This window comes from Rutidosis leptorrhynchoides, chromosome 5 (assembly GCF_046630445.1).
Source record: "Rutidosis leptorrhynchoides isolate AG116_Rl617_1_P2 chromosome 5, CSIRO_AGI_Rlap_v1, whole genome shotgun sequence".
NCBI lineage: Eukaryota > Viridiplantae > Streptophyta > Magnoliopsida > Asterales > Asteraceae > Rutidosis > Rutidosis leptorrhynchoides.
In genome coordinates, this window is record NC_092337.1 from 120,226,503 (window position 1) to 120,246,518 (window position 20,016).

A 20,016-nucleotide genomic window follows, 5' to 3' on the forward strand; every position below is an offset into this window, starting at 1 on the left:
TATCTCAACGAATTTAAATCAGAAAAAATAAAGAACAGGTCGTGTACCCTGTTCTTGTGTCAATTTTTAAACAGCACGACTTTTTAATGAATTTCAAAAATGATAAATGCACTCTTGTTAGGATTATGATACTTAAACTATATGCAAAAGCTAAGCTTCCAATTCCTCCTATTGAGTGTGAATTTTGGAGTCAAAGTTATTTGTCAAAAGTCAAACGTCTTGTTCTTCACAAAAATCCGAATTCGTTTTTGAGTTTCAAGTCAAATTGATGGTTCAGAAAGTTTCTAGAAGATAAATGCAGCCTTTTTCATGTTGGGATCGTAGTCTAAAACACCCTAAAATTCGAAATTGAATATTGGGTTCATTCGTGGTCATCAGGAACTGATTCAGTTCTTCTTCTTTAAATTCTTTTTTTTTGTTTTAATTAACCTAATCACTTACTAGCCACTTCTGTATCAATTATAAATCATAAATTAACATATTGGATAGATATTAAACTGGATTCGATCCTTAGTGGATTTAGAGGGAGAAGCAGTGGAGGAAAAAGGGAAATAAAATAAAACGGGTTATATATAATTCTTGGTATAGAATTCCTGATAAATTGATACGGGGTAATGGTCTTGGTTGTTGTCGGGATAGCTAGAGGTCTCGGGTTCGAGTCTTGTATGTGATGACCCGGGAATTTCCGACCAAATTTAAGCTTAATCTTTATATGTTTGCGACACGATAAACAAAGTCTATAATATTGAGTCTCGAAAGTTTTGAAATCTATATTCATGTAATCAATTACCCTTTAACTATGTTCAACGATTCACGAACGACATAATTAGATATGTATATGTATATATATATATATATATATATACATATATATATATATATATATATATATATATATATATATATATATATATATTTATATATATATATATTTATATATATAAATTCTATACAAAATCATTTAAATTGTAATTATTAGATGTAAAGATTTATAATAATTCATTTTATGTAAATAATTGTGTATTAATATTCATTTGTCATAATAATTATTATTATTATATCATTTTTAACACTATTATTAATGATTATTATTATTAACATTATTATTAATAATTATTACTATCATGATAATTATTACTATTAATATTAACAATATTATTATTATTAATATATTTAAAAAATATTAATATTTAATATATTATATAAATAAATAATTAAGCGAATATAAGTTGTTATACATCACTTTCAGTTTGTTTCATGTCTCCAATTTTCATTCGTGATATTATACCAACAATATTGAATTTGAGCTGTAAAGTTGATCTCCATTATTTTGATTACTGTTTCTTCGCTCCTTTTCATTCAACTGAGTAAATTAGTATTATTATTATATTATTACGCAATCACTATTGTTGATTGATGAAAATATCTGCAACATATAATGCATATGGACGAATGTGATACATATAGATATACACACACACCAAGTCATTCACAACCTTCTTCATTTTCTTCAATCATTGAACAACCCATCTTAACCAAACATCGAATAATCATGATCACTAGTTTACTGCTGCCATTTGAAGAACAACCATCTGTCCATCTCGACTCCTAATTTCGATTACCAACATCACTATACTTCCACCATGGACAACCACAAACTCAATTTTCTTGTTCCTAGATTCGACAACACCATTGAAGCACTACCACCTTTTTTATTCGAACCATCTACACCCACTTCACCTCCAACACACCAAGCATCACCACATCATGAACTGTCACTACAACACCATAATCGACACCTTTCATCACCTCCCATCACTATCACCACCATCCGGAAACCACCACCACTAGCATCACCTATATATTTATTGTTCGGTTTCTGTTTCAGTCCGACAACCAAGACCTCCATCGACCATCTTAAGGTTGCTGTCACCGTCGCTGTTGCAGGAGGAAAACACCACATCCACCAACTATTACTGCTACGAAGCTTATGCAACAGCTTAAGTTTTAATCACAATTGAAACCCATTAAAAACCCCATCTGACCCGCCTCCAATTATTCATCACTTTCTAAACATCAAACCGTCACATTTTTTTCCTTACTACTATACGAACCAATGATGAAGAGTACTTGAAGAATTTAAAATCGTTATTTTATCATGATACAAAGAAGACAATATGAGTGCTCTATCTTTTCCAATGGTGGGCCGACACAACCATGAATTTGCTGTAAATTTGATGGTATTGAAACTCTATTAAATTGCACTATAATTTTGGACAAGTGGTGCATGTGGGACAACCATGAAAGTCATGGCCGACAAAAGGAACATACATGTAGACAAGGTGATATTGGCACACTAATCTACTACATGTATATATTTACTTGTGTTTTAATCGAGCATATAGTGGAACTAGAACAGGCCACCAATAATTTTAGTTGCTTTATTTGATTGCTAAATAGGTTCCATATATTTAACCTTGGGTCGTGAGTTTGGTTGATGGATCAATATGTTAACTTGCTGGGCCGTTATACTTACTATTGATTGGCTTTTGATTACTAAATGGACTAGCAGGCCATGTCGAAGCAAGGAAGATCAAGCCGTCATGTTCCAAGTTAATTTTAGTCTCAGCTAGATAATAAAAATGGGTACAAGAGTGGTGTAACGTGCCTCTCGATTTCATTAACTTCCATGCATGATTTCATTTAACCACTCATGTTTCTAGAGGGTGGAATAGGAGTTACTCATATTTTATTTAGTAACACTCAAATTCTCTAGTAGTTATATGCTAGGCGTATATTTGAATGAGGGAAGAAGAAAATTGGTTTAAGGTTATCTCTGTTTCTATTACAATAATGATAGTAGTTAGATGATGGTGACTAGTGTGATGAAATGAAATGATGATGATAATAATTAATAAAGAATGGATGATGACAGTCTAATGATAATAATATGATGATGTACATATGAAATAATATAAATGATAAAATGACTCAAACGATGATGATGAGTTGATAGAATGATGATCTATAAGATATGGTAATGATGAATATGAAATGGGTTAAAGTATTTACGGGACAAATTGTAACAAAAGTGACGAATAGAGAAATATTTTGATGGGTTGTGAGTTCACGAGAGGTCAATGATTCGAGCCCGGGGCTCGGGCATTTTTTTTATAGAAAGAGTTAGATAAAGCAGTGGTTAGGAGGTTATCGGTTATGCGAGAGGTCTCAAGTTCGAGACTTGACTTGGGCATTTTTTTTAAGGATTACTTCTTTGAGGTAGTTTTCTATCATTATTATTATTATTATTATTATTATTATTATTATTATTATTATTATTATTATTATTATTATTATTATTATTATTATTATTATTATTATTATTACTAACACAAGTACTATTAGATTATCATTATTATTATCATTATTATTAGAACACTTATTATTAGTATTATTATTTTCAGAATCATAATTATTATTATTATCATTATTAAGTAAAATTACTAATATTATTATTATAAAATAATACAACTTTTTATTTATTATTATTAATATTACTTTATCAAATGATTTTTTAGTTATATAACACTACAGTTAATACATATAACATATCTATATTAACGTTTTATAATAAATACTAACTATTTAGTTAAAGTACATAAAATAGAAATATTTAAATTACTGATGAAACATATAATTTATTAAAATAATAATTATATCACTAACAATATGTAAATTTAGTTGTTCGATTTCAAATATGTGTGTTAATATATAAACAAATGATATAGGTTCGTGAATCCGAGGCCAACCCTATACTTGTTCAATGTCGTTCTATGTATTTTTACTACAAAATACATTAGGTGAGTTTCATTAATCCCTTTTTAAATGCTTTTGCAATATATATTTTTGGGACTGAGAATACATGCGCTGTTTTTATAACTGTTTTACGAGATGGACACAAGTAATCGAAACTACATTCTATGGTTGGATTATCAAATCGAATATGCCCCTTTTTATTAAGTCTGGTAATCTAAGAATTAGGGAACAGACACCCTAATTGACGCGAACTCTAAAGATAGATCTATCGGGCCCAACAAGCCCCATCCAAAGTACCGGATGCTTTAGTACTTCGAAATTTATATCATGTCCGGAGGAGGATCCCGGAATGATGGGGATATTCTTATATGCATATTGTGAATGTCGGTTACCAGGTGTTCAATCCATATGAATGATATTTTTGTCTCTATGCATGGGATGTATGATTATGAGAAATGGAAGTATGAAATCTTGTGGTCTATTAAAATTATGAAAATTCTTTATGATAAACTAATGAACTCACCAACCTTTTGGTTGACACTTTAAAGCATGTTTATTCTCAGGTACGAAAGAAATCTTCCGCTGTGCATTTGCTCATATTAGAGATATTACTTGGAGTCATTCATGACATATTTCAAAAGATTTTGCATTCGAGTCGTTGAGTTCATCAAGATTATTATTAAGTCAATTATATTTGGATATATTATGAAATGCTTTACATGCCTGTCAACTGTCGATGTAACGAAAGTTTGTCTTTTAAAAATGAATGCAATGTTTGTAAAATTTATCATATAGAGGTCAATTACCTCGCGATGTAATCAACTGTAACGACCCGCACTTTTTCGATCATTCTATACTTGTAAGATTAATATTTACATAAATTAAACCTTACCAACATGATAAGCAATCCAAATTGTTGAGATTTATGTTTTTGAAAAGAGTTTTACACAACGTTTGACCGTCTAGTTTGACCGATGATATCACGAACTATATAACATATGATAATTATACGTTTGTGTATATATATGTATATATACATATTTAACATGATCTAAGAATGTTTTAATATCTCATTTTGTATTAATAACAATAAGTTATATGTATATTTTGAAACTACTAACTTAAGTTTTCAAAACGATAACCATACGCAATGTTATTTGACTTAAATACTTATGACCTATAATGTTTATACATATATCGTATAAGTAATGTATTTAATCACTTTTAAAGACTTAAATACATAAAACAATATAAGTATATTTACAAAAGATAGCTATATTTGAATCCTCGTTCCGTTTTCTCAAAGATTTCTATACGTATACCTAGGGTATATGTACCCGTATCATACGCAGCTTCTAGATGTATTTACTATTGGTATATACCAATAAAAATCTGCTCCTTAGCAGCCTTAAATGATTAAGAAACATGTGGAACCAACCATTTGTCAAGTAGCATGAATTATTTAGCAAGAAAACAAAGTTAGGTATCTTTTTTTTCCTTTATAACCTAAAAACGTTTTTATGCATGCACACCATTTCTTCACCCCATTTTCTCATACTTACACTTCCATTTCTCTCTCAAAATACTCTTAACTTCATACTTGATCATCTCCAAGCATTTTCCCCATAATTTAGCTTCAAAAACAACACTTAAACCTCATAAGAAAACCTTACAAAAACACTTCAAGAAATCCTTCCAAGAACACAAACTTACTTCCAATCTTTCATTCAATTCCATCACCCTTTTGGTTCTAGCTTTTTACTCCTCTTTTACAGCAACCTTGTCCAAGGAACTTGAGGTAGTAACTATGTTCATAACCTTATTCGATTCATATATATATAGCTATCTTATTTTGTGGTATAAAATTTTAACAACAAGAACATAGTTTGAATGTTTTCAAACTTGTTTGCAAACTAAATAGATCCTTATAACTTAACTTTTAAAATACTTCAAGACCTGTAATATAACTTAAAAATATGCTAATTTAACAAGGTATAACTTGGTTTTTCAAAGAACACCTTAAAAACTGTTTTTACGACGTCGGAGTGCAACCGGGGACTGTTTTGGGTTGGATAATTAAAAACCATCTTAAACATTGAATTGGAGGTTTATTTTCTGGAAAAATGATTTTTACTATGAATATGATAACACATAAAAATTTCATGATTTAATTCAAAGTATAAGTATTTTTAGAAAAATAATCATTTAAGGTTGCCTACATAAAGGAAAAGGTTTAACTTCATAAGTTTCACTAAAGTTTCACCTATGCCGTGTGATTTTGAATACAAACTAAGATATTTACAGTTCATAGTCTTAAAGAGGAACTCGATCCAAGGAGATGGCAAGTTGAATCAACGAAAACGGAGTTGTAACGAAGAAACTATGACCGAAACAAAATTGGCTATCCAAGACTAGTTTAACTTCGGGATTAATTGGAGAAAATTAAAATAAATCACATCTTTTTAAGTTAACATGATATTTTATATATATGTACTTATAATTCAATTTTATATGGTTCAGGATCACCCGTAAACAACACGAGAAGATTAATCATAAGATCCCATGATTGTACGCAACACGTCATTTGACAACACCGGTACTTTATGTACGCAACACGTCATTTGACAACACCGGTACCGTGGGTCAAGATTAATCTCGACCAATACATATACGTTGGGGTTTTATTTATTTCGTTGGGGGTTTATTAAACATCTAAATATGAACCATTAAAATTGAATTACTAACAACGAACTGCTAACTACGGACTAAGGAATTATAAAAAGTATTAAAAGTATAACAAGAATATATATGTGACGTTGTTTAAAAAGAAAAGGTATTGATATATTATATATGGATAGGTTCGTGATATCAACCGGGAGACCAAGTCAAAATATATATATCTTCAAGACGAAAGTGAGTATATAGTCCCACTTTTAAACTCTAAATATTTCGGGATGAGAATACATGTATTTTATGTTTTACGTTATGGACACAAGTAACTGAAAAATATATTCTACGTTGAGTTGTACCACTGGCATACTTCCCTGTAGCTTGGTAACTAATATTTACAGCGGTATTGTAAACGCGAATCCTATTGATAGATCTATCGGGCTTGACAACCCCAGCCGGACTGGACGACCAGTATTCAACGGTTGCACAGTACTTCGTTTCGTGACTACACTTGGTACAGTGTAGTAAGATTTCATATTAAAGGGAATATGCGACGTGATTAATTGTTAAGTATGGTTACCAAGTGCTCAACCACTTAGAATATTTTTATTAAACTGTTTATATACGAAATCTTGTGGTCTATATATATATTGCTGCCGGCACTAAACCTATATCTCACCAACTTTATGTTGACGTTTTAAACATGTTTATTCTCAGGTGATAATTAGAAGTTTCCGCTGCATTATGTTGAATTTGAGCAGGATCTTGCGTACGCATATTTGTGTCAAAAATAAGACTGCGTATCCAAGAACTTGTGTTGTAAAATATGCTAGAAATCGTGTTGTTATCATCATTTGTAAAGTTTGTAAGTCGAAGATTATCGCTAAACGATAATCATCTTTATTTCGTCCAAAGCTTGTATCAAAAATAAGAATCATGGTTTGTAATGTATAATATATGCAGTTTTTCTTTTAAAAATGTCGCATATAGAGGTCAATACCTCGCAATGAAATCATACGTTATCTAACACGTTCTTACGGTTAAGGACGGGTTATGACATGTGGTATCAGAGCGGTGGTCTTAGCGAACCAGGTTTGCATTAGTGTGTCTAACTGATAAGTCGTTAGGATACATTAGTAAGTCTGGACTTTGACCGGGTCTGATTTAAAAACCATTGCTTATCATTGTTGGTTAAAATTTATATGTAAATATTATGTAGTACTAATGGGTTAGTTGTTGTGTGATAGATGTCGGGCTCAAAACTTGTCATCACGTTCAGCGACTCCGAACCAGAATCTTCAGATGGTGTTCCAGTCATTAACCTATCTGATGACGAAAATAATATCTTTGGGGAAGACTCACAAATTCCGGATGAACCGACTATAGAGAACCCGGAAAGTGAACCCGAGGAGGAAAGTGAACCCGAGGAGGAAAGTGAACCCGAGGAGGAAAGTGAACCCGAGGAAGAAATACAGGAAATTACAAAAGACGAGTTCGAACTAGGAAAGAAACGAAAGGCTAATGAATTAGAAAATTCAAATCCCGAGTTTAGTAAGGATGATGTGGCACCAACTCCACTAGACACTACCACCCCTATTCCCGCTATTCCTATTCGTTCTATCCCAGCATCCAGTTCTTCAGTCCCACAGCCAAAATATAGGCAGACAGCCAGGATAAGCGTTAAGCGATTCTTTGAACCTAAACGTCCTAGAAAATAGACCAAACGATGCGCTGCCGTATTAAACCATGGGATCATATAATGTTTTGTATAATATTATTAGTGTGGTTTGCTTAATGTTCGATGTAAGATAAGCATATGTAAAATAGTGAAGTGTGAAATGCAATAATTTTCCATGGTTAAGTATTATTTAGATGGTAGTAATTGATTCTGTACTAAGCTATTAAGTATGGACATTAACGGGTAGGTACTACCCTAGATATAATTATAAAACGCTAATAAGAAGAAAAGGCTTTTATAATAATACCTGGTTCATATTATTAATAAGCTATAATGTACTGTAAATATACACTACATCTATAATATTCCATGTGAATAATTATTTTCTTTTCATTCTTATAGAAGAATATGGCGCGATTGAACCGAATGACGGAACAAGAAATCCAGGAACTCATCAATCAGTGAGTGAACGACAGAATGTTATGGGTCGAGGCTGCAAGAGGTGCTGCAGTTAACCCAAATCCTCGTATGGGGTGCACTTACAAAACTTTTCAAGCTTGCAAGCCCTCATCATTCAGTGGAACAGAAGGACCAATCGGTTTAACCCGGTGGATAGAAAAGATGGAGACTGTGTTTAAAATCAGTGGTTGTGTTGAAAAGGACATGACCAAGTATGCATCGTGCACTTTACAAGATAGTGCACTCACGTGGTGGAAAAATTATGTGAAGGCTATAGGAGGAGATGTAGCTTATGATACTCCGTGGGAAGAATTCAAAACAATGTTAATCAACGAATATTGTCCAAGGAACGAGGTTAGGAAGTTGGAAGATGAGTTACGAAGTCTGAAGGTTATTGGTACTGAAATCACCAACTACAATCAGCGATTCATGGAATTAGTTTTGCTTTGTCCTGAATTGGTTCCAACTGAAGAACGGAAGATTGAAATGTACAAAGATGGTTTGCCCAAAAAGGTCAAGGCAAATGTTACAGCATCGAAACCTAAGACAATTCATGAAGCTATAACCATGGCAAACGAGCTAATGGATCAGGTCATCATGGATAAGAAAGTATCCAATACTGATGTGAAGGTATCAGGTAACAAAAGAAAGTGGAATGGAAATTATGATCGAGGTAACCAACAACAATCTTTTAAGAAACAAGAAAACACGCAAGGTGCGGGTAGTGGTTTAAGCTTTGGTTATAAAGGACAAAATCCTTTATGCAACCGATGCCACAAACATCACTCTGGTTACTGTAATGTGGTATGCAACAAATGTAATCGAAAGGGTCATCTTGCTGAAGATTGTAGGGCTCTCATTACAAATACAAATGGTACCAAGACTCTTGCCACCAATGCAAATAGAACTGCTTTGGCTACCATTACTTGTTTTGGGTGTGGAAAACAAGGTCACTACAAGAGCCAGTGCCCGAATCCAGAGAAGAATATCGGACCTGCACGTGGGAGAGCATTTGTTATTAATGCTAGAGAGGCATGTGAAGACCCGGAGCTTGTTACGGGTACGTTTACCATTAATAACTTATCCGCATCTATTATATTTGATACTGGTGCTGATAGAAGTTACGTGTGTAGAGACTTTCACGCTAAATTGAATTGTTCATCATTACCTCTAGATGCTAAGTACATGATTGAGTTAGCTAATGGTAAACTAATTAAAGCCGATAAAATTTGCCGTGATTGTAAAATAAATTTAGCCGGAGAAACATTTAAGATTGATTTGATACCCGTAGAATTAGGAAGTTTTGATGTAATAGTCGGCATGGACTGGATGTCCAAAATAGGAGCTGAAGTTGTGTGCGCCAAGAAGGCAATTCGCATTCCTCGTAAGAATAAAACGCCAGTAATGATTTATGGAGAGAAGGGTAACTCAAAGCTAAAACTCATTAGTTATTTGAAAGCTCAAAAGTGCTTGAAGAAAGGGTGCTATGCTATCTTAGCACATGTTAATAAATTCGAAAAGAAAGAAAAAGAGAAGTGCATCAATGACGTGCCTGTGGCAAGAGATTTTCCTGAAGTATTTCCGGAAGAGTTGCCGGGATTACCTCCATTTAGATCTGTAGAATTTCAAATAGATCTTGTACCAGGAGCTGCACCGGTTGCCCGTGATCCATATAGACTTGCACCGTCCGAGTTAAAAGAACTTCAGAGTCAGTTAAAAGAATTACTGGATCGTGGATTCATACGACCAAGTACTTCACCGTGGGGAGCTCCAATTTTATTCGTCAAGAAGAAAGACGGATCTTTCCGAATGTGTATAGATTATCGTGAATTAAATAAGTTAACTATCAAGAATCGGTATCCACTACCGAGAATTGACGACTTATTTGATCAACTCCAAGGATCATGTGTGTACTCGAAAATTGACCTAAGATCGGGCTATCATCAATTACGTGTCAAAGAAGAAGATATTCCGAAAACTGCTTTTCGGACACGTTATGGTCATTACGAATTTTTGGTCATGCCGTTTGGGTTGACAAATGCGCCAGCTGTATTCATGGACCTCATGAATCGAGTTTGTAGTCCATATTTAGATAAGTTTGTTATCGTTTTCATTGATGATATTCTTATCTATTCCAAGAGTGAGCAAGAGCATGAGCAGCATTTAAGGTTGATATTAGAGTTGTTGAGAAAAGAACAGCTATATGCTAAATTTTCTAAATGTGCTTTATGGTTGAAAGAAGTGCAATTTCTTGGCCACGTTGTTAGTAGCAAAGGAATTCAGGTTGATCCAGCAAAAATTGAAGCCATTGAAAAATGGGAGACTCCTAAGACACCAACGCAGATACGTCAATTTTTGGGTTTAGCAGGTTATTATAGAAGGTTTATTCAAGATTTTTCCCGAATAGCTAAGCCGTTGACAGCGTTAACGCAAAAAGGGAAGAAATATGAATGGACTTCTGAGCAGGAGAGTGCATTTCAATTACTAAAGAAGAAGTTAACTACGGCGCCTATTTTATCGTTACCAGAAGGGAACGATGATTTTGAAATATATTGTGACGCTTCGCGACAAGGTTTTGGTTGCGTTCTTATGCAACGAAAGAAAGTTATTGCATACGCATCCCGACAATTGAAGATTCATGAGCGAAATTATACGACGCATGATCTAGAACTGGGAGCAGTTGTGTTTGCATTAAAGATATGGAGACACTACTTGTATGGGGTTAAATGCACTGTGTTTACTGATCATAAAAGCCTTCAACATATTTTTGATCAGAAACAGCTGAACATGAGACAACGTAGGTGGGTCGAGTTAATAAACGACTATGATTGTGAAATTCGTTATCATCCCGGGAAGGCGAACGTGGTGGCCGATGCTTTAAGCAGAAAGGAACGAGAACCAATTCGAGTACGAGCGATGAACATAAAAATTCGCATGAATCTCAACTCACAAATCAAAGAAGTTCAACGAGAAGCACTTACTAAAGAAAATATAGGAAATGAAATAATGAAGAAGTATGAGAAGCAACTCGTTATGCGGGAAGATGGAATTCGATATTTTGCAAATCGTATTTGGGTACCGAAGTTGGGTGGATTAAGGAAGTTGATATTAAATGAGGCACATAAGACAAGATACTCGATACATCCTGGAGTTGGAAAGATGTACCAAGATCTTAAGACACATTATTGGTGGCCTAATTTAAAGACAGACGTTGCAACATATGTTGGGGAATGTTTAACTTGTTCCAAAGTCAAAGCTGAACACCAGAAGCCGTCAGGGTTACTTCAACAACCAGAAATCCCAGAATGGAAATGGGATGGTATTACCATGGATTTCATCACGAAGTTACCAAAGACTGCCTGGGGATACGACACCATTTGGGTGATTGTTGATCGTCTCACCAAGTCTGCACACTTCTTGCCTATAAAGGAAACGGATAGAATAGAGAAACTATTACGATTGTATATAAAGGAAGTTGTTTCAAGGCATGGAATACCTATTTCCATTATATCCGATCGTGATAGTAGATTTACATCAAAGTTCTGGCAATCACTACAGGAGGCCCTAGGAACTCGTTTGGATATGAGTACCGCGTATCATCCGCAAACCGACGGGCAGAGTGAAAGAACGATTCAGACTCTTGAAGACATGCTCAGGGCATGTGTGATCGATTTTGGAAACGGATGGGATAAATATCTACCATTAGCAGAATTCTCGTATAATAATAGTTATCATGCGAGCATTAAAGCTGCGCCATTCGAAGCATTGTACGGAAGGAAGTGTAGATCTCCTATTTGTTGGAATGAAGTAGGAGATCGACAATTAACTGGTCCCGAGATCATACACGAAACGACTGAGAAGATAGTACAAATCAAGGAGAGATTGAAAACAGCCCGTAGTCGCCAAAAGAGCTACGCCGATGTTCGAAGGAAACCATTAGAGTTTCAGATCGGTGACATGGTTATGTTAAAGGTGTCACCTTGGAAAGGTGTAATACGTTTTGGAAAAAGGGGTAAACTAAACCCAAGGTATGTAGGCCCGTTCAAGATCATCGAACGCATTGGACCGGTAGCTTATCGACTCGAGTTACCGCAACAACTCGCCGGAGTACATAATACCTTTCACGTCTCGAACCTTAAGAAGTGTCTTGCAAAGGAAGACCTCACCATTCCTCTTGAAGAAATCCATGTCGACGAGAAACTACAATTCGTCGAAGAACCAATCGAAATCATGGACCGTGAAGTTAAACAGCTCAAGCAGAGCAACATACCGATCGTTAAGGTTCGTTGGAATACTCGAAGAGGTCCCGAGTTTACGTGGGAACGGGAGGATCAGATGAAACAAAAGTATCCACACTTGTTTCTCGATGACGCAAAATAGGTACAATTTTAAAATTTCGGGACGAAATTTATTTAACGGGGAGGTAATGTAACGACCCGCACTTTTTCGATCATTCTATACTTGTAAGATTAATATTTACATAAATTAAACCTTACCAACATGATAAGCAATCCAAATTGTTGAGATTTATGTTTTTGAAAAGAGTTTTACACAACGTTTGACCGTCTAGTTTGACCGATGATATCACGAACTATATAACATATGATAATTATACGTTTGTGTATATATATGTATATATACATATTTAACATGATCTAAGAATGTTTTAATATCTCATTTTGTATTAATAACAATAAGTTATATGTATATTTTGAAACTACTAACTTAAGTTTTCAAAACGATAACCATACGCAATGTTATTTGACTTAAATACTTATGACCTATAATGTTTATACATATATCGTATAAGTAATGTATTTAATCACTTTTAAAGACTTAAATACATAAAACAATATAAGTATATTTACAAAAGATAGCTATATTTGAATCCTCGTTCCGTTTTCTCAAAGATTTCTATACGTATACCTAGGGTATATGTACCCGTATCATACGCAGCTTCTAGATGTATTTACTATTGGTATATACCAATAAAAATCTGCTCCTTAGCAGCCTTAAATGATTAAGAAACATGTGGAACCAACCATTTGTCAAGTAGCATGAATTATTTAGCAAGAAAACAAAGTTAGGTATCTTTTTTTTCCTTTATAACCTAAAAATGTTTTTATGCATGCACACCATTTCTTCACCCCATTTTCTCATACTTACACTTCCATTTCTCTCTCAAAATACTCTTAACTTCATACTTGATCATCTCCAAGCATTTTCCCCATCATTTAGCTTCAAAAACAACACTTAAACCTCATAAGAAAACCTTACAAAAACACTTCAAGAAATCCTTCCAAGAACACAAACTTACTTCCAATCTTTCATTCAATTCCATCACCCTTTTGGTTCTAGCTTTTTACTCCTCTTTTACAGCAAACTTGTCCAAGGAACTTGAGGTAGTAACTATGTTCATAACCTTATTCGATTCATATATATATAGCTATCTTATTTTGTGGTATAAAATTTTAACAACAAGAACATAGTTTGAATGTTTTCAAACTTGTTTGCAAACTAAATAGATCCTTATAACTTAACTTTTAAAATACTTCAAGACCTGTAATATAACTTAAAAATATGCTAATTTAATAAGGTATAACTTGGTTTTTCAAAGAACACCTTAAAAACTGTTTTTACGACGTCGGAGTGCAACCGGGGGCTGTTTTGGGTTGGATAATTAAAAACCATCTTAAACATTGAATTGGAGGTTTATTTTCTGGAAAAATGATTTTTACTATGAATATGATAACACATAAAAATTTCATGATTTAATTCAAAGTATAAGTATTTTTAGAAAAATAATCATTTAAGGTTGCCTACATAAAGGAAAAGGTTTAACTTCATAAGTTTCACTAAAGTTTCACCTATGCCGTGTGATTTTGAATACAAACTAAGATATTTACAGTTCATAGTCTTAAAGAGGAACTCGATCCAAGGAGATGGCAAGTTGAATCAACGAAAACGGAGTTGTAACGAAGAAACTATGACCGAAACAAAATTGGCTATCCAAGACTAGTTTAACTTCGGGATTAATTGGAGAAAATTAAAATAAATCACATCTTTTTAAGTTAACATGATATTTTATATATATGTACTTATAATTCAATTTTATATGGTTCAGGATCACCCGTAAACAACACGAGAAGATTAATCATAAGATCCCATGATTGTACGCAACACGTCATTTGACAACACCGGTACTTTATGTACGCAACACGTCATTTGACAACACCGGTACCGTGGGTCAAGATTAATCTCGACCAATACATATACGTTGGGGGTTTTATTTATTTCGTTGGGGGTTTATTAAACATCTAAATATGAACCATTAAAATTGAATTACTAACAACGAACTGCTAACTACGGACTAAGGAATTATAAAAAGTATTAAAAGTATAACAAGAATATATATGTGACGTTGTTTAAAAAGAAAAGGTATTGATATATTATATATGGATAGGTTCGTGATATCAACCGAGAGACCAAGTCAAAATATATATATCTTCAAGACGAAAGTGAGTATATAGTCCCACTTTTAAACTCTAAATATTTCGGGATGAGAATACATGTATTTTATGTTTTACGTTATGGACACAAGTAACTGAAAAATATATTCTACGTTGAGTTGTACCACTGGCATACTTCCCTGTAGCTTGGTAACTAATATTTACAGCGGTATTGTAAACGCGAATCCTGTTGATAGATCTATCGGGCTTGACAACCCCAGCCGGACTGGACGACCAGTATTCAACGGTTGCACAGTACTTCGTTTCGTGACTACACTTGGTACAGTGTAGTAAGATTTCATATTAAAGGGAATATGCGACGTGATTAATTGTTAAGTATGGTTACCAAGTGCTCAACCACTTAGAATATTTTTATTAAACTGTTTATATACGAAATCTTGTGGTCTATATATATATTGCTGCCGGCACTAAACCTATATCTCACCAACTTTATGTTGACGTTTTAAACATGTTTATTCTCAGGTGATAATTAGAAGTTTCCGCTGCATTATGTTGAATTTGAGCAGGATCTTGCGTACGCATATTTGTGTCAAAAATAAGACTGCATATCCAAGAACTTGTGTTGTAAAATATGCTAGAAATCGTGTTGTTATCATCATTTGTAAAGTTTGTAAGTCGAAGATTATCGCTAAACGATAATCATCTTTATTTCGTCCAAAGCTTGTATCAAAAATAAGAATCATGGTTTGTAATGTATAATATATGCAGTTTTTCTTTTAAAAATGTCGCATATAGAGGTCAATACCTCGCAATGAAATCATACGTTATCTAACACGTTCTTACGGTTAAGGACGGGTTATGACATCAACTGTTGTGAATCGTTTGTAATCGATATGGACTTCGTCCGGATGGATTAGGACGGGTCTCTACATTGTAGCTGCCATTCTTTTTAGAAAAGGCTTATTGAGGTAGTTATTATCTCCTTATTTATTATTATTATTATTATTATTATTATTATTATTATTATTATTATTATTATTATTATTATTATTATTATTATTATTATTTATTATTATTATTATTATTATTATTATGATTGTTATTATTATTGCTAGTATTAATTTTTATTGTTATAATTGTTATTATTACTAATATTATTATCATTACTTAGTATTATTGTTACTACCATTACCAATATTAATATATGTATTATTATTATTATAATTATAATTATGATCATTATTATTATTATTATCATTATTATGAACATAATACAAATTATTATTATAAACATTATTATTAGTATCATTTTACAAATTGTTAGTATTATTATTGTATTATCAACAAAGGTATAAGTAATAATATCATTATTATTATTAATATGATTATTAGAATGGTTATAAATAAACTCATTACCATAATTAACATAATAGATATCATTATAATTATTATTATTATTAAGAATTAAGTATTAATATCAAAAATTAATATTTTCAGTATCATTATTATTAAATTATCCATTTCATTAAAAACTACTGATACAATCATTATTATGAGATTTGTTATATTCGTATTAATAAAGTTATAAATATTTCAAATATTATCTTAGTATTACTAAAGTACTGTTTTAACAAACAAATAATATATTTATATATAAAAATATATTTAATACATATATATTATTAATATAAAATGATATAACTAATAAATTTATATATATAATTGTTCGATTACAACTATGTATATTAATAAACATACAAATGATATAGGTTCGTGAATCTAAGGCCAATCCTGCATTGTTTAGTTTCATCATATGTATTTTTACTACAAAATACAATATTGTGAGTTTCATTTGCTCCCTTTTTAAATGCTTTTGCAATATATTTTTGGGACTGAGAATACATGCGCTGCTTTTATAAATGCTTTACGAAATAGACACAAGTAATCGAAACTACATTCTATGGTTGGATTATCGAATCGAATATCACCCCTTTTAGCTTGATAACCTAAGAATTAGGGAACAGACACCCTAATTGACGCGAATCCTAAAGGTAGATCTACGGGCACTAACTCCCCCCATACTGGAAAATGGTATGCTTTAGTACTTCGAGTTATTAATACAGATGGATTTCTGTTTTGAGGATATTCTATATACATTATGTTAATATCGATTACCAGGTGTTCAATCCATATGAATGATTTTTAAACACTTGCGAGTGTATGATTATTGAATAAAAGAAATCTTGTGGTCTATTTAAATTATGGAAATGATTGATTACGATAAACTAATTAACTCACCAACTTTTTGGTTGACACTTTAAAGCATGTTTATTCTCAGGTATGAAAGAAATCTTCCGCTGTGCATTTGCTCATTTTAGAGATACTACTTGGAGTCATTCATGACATATTTCAAAAGACGTTGCATTCGAGTCGTTGAGTTCATCAAGATTATTATTAAGTCAATTATAATTGGATATATTATGAAATGGCATGCGTGCTGTCAACTTTTGATGTAATGAAAGTTTGTCTTTCACAAACGAATGCAATGTTTGTAAAATGTATCATATAAAGGTCAAGTACCTCGCGATGTAACCAAATGTAATGTATTCGTCCAGATGGATTAGGACGGGTCATTAGTTATGGTATCAGAGTGGTGGTCTTAGTGAACCAGGTCTTGCATTAGTGTGTCTAACTGATAGTTGTTTAGATGCATTAGTGGGTCTGGACTTCGACCGTATCTGCATGTCAAAAGTTTTGCTTATCATTTCGTGTCAAAAATTATTTGCTTATCATCCTTAAAGTCTAGACACGTCTTACTGCCTCTACTGTATAGACAGTGTATAGATAAATTCATATCTTAGCGTATCTGTTATTGTTACCTTTGTCTAACAGCTTCCGTAGATTCCTCCGTAACTTATGGGATTTTAGTATTATATATGCATATGTAAATTATGTATTGCAGGGTACTAATCTACATCCTATAATCTATTTCTTATCGAAAATCCTTCATCTAGTCATACGAGATAAATCCCTCAACCAGTTCGAGTCCCTCAGATTCCGATAGCTATTCTGATAGTTATTCCGAAAGCTATTCCGACATGGATATTCACCTAAACTCCGAAAGCGGTGTAAACGAAATGGATCAACCAACTAGTCATCTTCAATTCTGGATGAATTGGGGATGGGTTCTTAGTCAACTTAACCGATGGAGACGAGAAGAAGGCGATCCCTTCCACCAACCAAATTCACCTCTTGGTGAAGAACCTGAAGCACTTACCGGCAAACATGTTCGAAACACCATTTTCTCTCTCATTTCCAGAGTATCTCGACACGATTATATTCTATCCACAATTCTAAACCTTATTCATCCCCTCGTTCCGACCGACAATCATCCCGGAATAATAGAAGAAGTCAACGAGCTTCGCGCCCGAGTTGTAGTCTTGGAAAATATGGTGCAAAACGTACCAGCTTCAGCAACACCACCAACACCAGTAGTACCACCAACAACAACATCCGCATCACATGTCTCGACGTCACAATCTATACCTCTAGCATAATCTTCATTCTACATGACGTCCTACATCATTTATTTTCGTTCAACATGGCGATTATGTAATCTCTAATGTTTTGGAGATTATATAATCTTGTTCTAACGGTAAATCAAATGAGAGTAATATCATATTAACTCATTAAATCTGTATTACATCTGAAGAAAATATATATGTAAGTATATTTTTATAAAGATTGTAATTAAAAATTCTTTCGTACAAACTGTTAATGGTAAAAAATTTTAACGGGTAGGTAATACCCGAGGAATATTTAGATTTAATATTAATGAATTACACTGTACATTCTTCGAATCTAATTCAACAGTCATTTACTATCCTACTTACATCCACAGATATACGAATCCATTCACCGAAGAGTAATCATTTTCATTCAATTTCATATTTGGATTTGGAATTACCAGAATCCAACAAGTGGAATAATGAAGAAAACATTGGACAAAAAAAATTTTGTTAGAAACAAACAAATTAACTATGAGAAATTTTGTTAAGAATCCACGCTAACAAAATCCTAGCTAACTGTTCCTAGCTAACTGTTAATTCCTTATTACATGTTATTTATCGCAATTTATATTCTCGCAATTTTATTTATCGTCATTTAATTTCTGTTATTTATTTTACGCACTTTAAATATCGGGACACGTATACAAGGTTTTGACATATCATATCGACGCATCTATATATATTATTTGGAATAACCATAGACACTCTATATGCAGTAATGATCGAGTTAGCTATACAGGGTTGAGGTTGATTCTCAAATAATATATATACTTTGAGTTATGATCGAGTCTGAGACATGTATACAATGGGTCACGATACGTATTAATTAATTCGAATATTATATATGAATTATTGAATTACTAACTGTGGACAATTAAAAATGAATTAGAATATTGATTATAACATATGAAACTAAACAATTCTTCAAGTTTGTCACTTGATTTCATCTTAAACCTCATTTGTATCCTGACGATTACAATCTGCGTTCAAACCTTTCATGATTTTTGAAAACACCTCAATCGAGAGGATGAACCAACCGCACTTCATCTATGGAAGGAAAGATTTATGCATATAGTTATGCACCTGAAAACACTCGGGACCTAAGTAGAAGTCTAACACAAACCCGTGATTCATTGGCGTTATTAATTACCGAAAATAACTTTACAATCCCTCTCCAAATTAGCCAATTATGTCACAGCTTCAGCAAATCAACTTCGAATTTTTATTCGGATTAGCCTTATTATAATCTTGAAATATAAGTTTGCCGATCGTCATCGTTACCGGGGAACCGTTTATATCCCAACACATTAGCAGTAAACTTATCAACAACTTCGTTGATCTTTGACTTTCCAAA